A 1,977-nucleotide genomic window follows, 5' to 3' on the forward strand; every position below is an offset into this window, starting at 1 on the left:
GGCATCAGGAAAATGCAAAGTAAAAAATAAGGAGATAGCTCTTTACATTTGATAGAATGTCTAAGATTATACTATCAACTGTTGGTGAGGATGTGGAGCAACTGGGACTCCCATACATTAATGAAAGTTCAAATGACACACACATCTTGGATGGTTTCCTTTTTAAAATAAAGGTAAACATACCCCTCATCTATAACCCAGAAATTCTACTCTTAGATATTTATTCAAGAGGGATGAAAACATATGATCACAAAAGGACTTGAACACAAATATTTATAGCAGCTTTATTTATAATAGCCCCAAATAAGAAACAATCCAAATGTCTGTCAATGGGTGAATGAATAAGCAAATTGTAAGCTATGGCCAATGGAATATTCCTCTGTGATAAAAAGGAGCATGCTACTGATGCACAGCACAGAGCCACAATGTGAGTGAATCTCAGAAATATGATGCTGAGTCAAATAAGCAAGACATAAAAGCACACATACTATAATAAGCCCATTTATATGAAGCTCTAAAACAGCAAAAGTAACCTGTGATGATAGAAATCAGACCAGCGGTTGTCTTAAGATAAGCAGCTGGGTGGCAGAGGGCAAAGCTTGACTGCAAAAGGGCACAACTCTCTAGGGTGTTTAAATGTTTTTTATCTTGATTGGAGTAATGGTTACACAGAAGTATATATTTGTCAGAATTCCTCAAATTGTAAATTTAAAATAGATACACAGTTTGTATAAATTATATTTCGACAGAGTTGATATATAAAATCAACAACAATCCAGAAGGAAATACCAATATGCACTCACCATAATGCTAAAGTGTAAAAGATTGATAAGTTCAAGGTTTAATGTGGATGTGAAACAACCAGAACTCGTATCCAGTGTTGAGGAAAATCTAAATTGGAGCAATCCACTTTGGAAAACATACTGTTTGGTAGTAGGCAATGAGGCTGAAAATATACATACCCTATGATTCAACCATTCCATTTCTAGGTATATACTTAGCAGAAATGTGTATATAGGTACACCAAAAGATATGTACAAAATGTTTATAGTAGCATTATTCCTCATAAGCACAAACTGGAAATAATCCTAAAGTCCATCAATAATAAAATGAATAGATTGTGGTATGATCTTAACATGCAATAATATACAGCAATGAAATGAATGAACCATCATCACAAACAACAAGGATGAAATTTCAAACATAATGTTGAAGTAGTGAAGGCAAACAAAGGGTTATGTATTGCACTGATATCATAATAGTGATGATCTCTGGGAACGAGGTCAGGTAATGATGAGTAGGAAGCAAAAAGGGGTTTCTGGGGCTCTGAGAATGCTCTACCTCTTGATGTGAGTGGTGCTTAAAAGGGCACATTAACTTTGTGATAATTCATCAAGCTGTACACTTGTTACATCTTCATTTTTCTTGGACATGTCATGTTTCAATAAATATATTTATTTTACAAAGCAAATAAACACACAAACAAACCAGGAAAGGCCTGATAGGGAGGAGGCATGCTGATCTCCAAAGATAATGAAGGAATTTTAGGTCTTGTGGATTTGAAGGACAGTTTTGTGTACCAGAGGAAGGTGAAGATCTGGGGGCAGAAAGCTATCTTTCTAACCACCCACTAAATCCCGCCTAGTAAACAAGAGTCTAAATAACCTGCATATCACACCAAGCTGCCTATCTCTTTATTACCCTCCTGGTTCAGTGACTGAGAAAATATCTATATCTCCACCACTCCAGAGCTCTGGCAAAGGGTTTATGACTGAGAAGTGGTCCCTAGAGTCCTGTACCTTGGTTCACACGGAAGTGATGGACCTGAAATTCATTAGTCTCTTTGTGGCTAGTTGAAGTTGATAAATGACCACAGGCAGTTTTACTTTCGCAGAGCATTGCATGAATAGACCTAGCAAAAACTGTTTCCTTTCTACACTGAAGCAAAGGAAAGGGGTAGCTGAGTGTGAAATGATC

The sequence above is a fragment of the Canis lupus genome, chromosome 25 (assembly GCF_003254725.2).
Source record: "Canis lupus dingo isolate Sandy chromosome 25, ASM325472v2, whole genome shotgun sequence".
Lineage (NCBI taxonomy): Eukaryota > Metazoa > Chordata > Mammalia > Carnivora > Canidae > Canis > Canis lupus.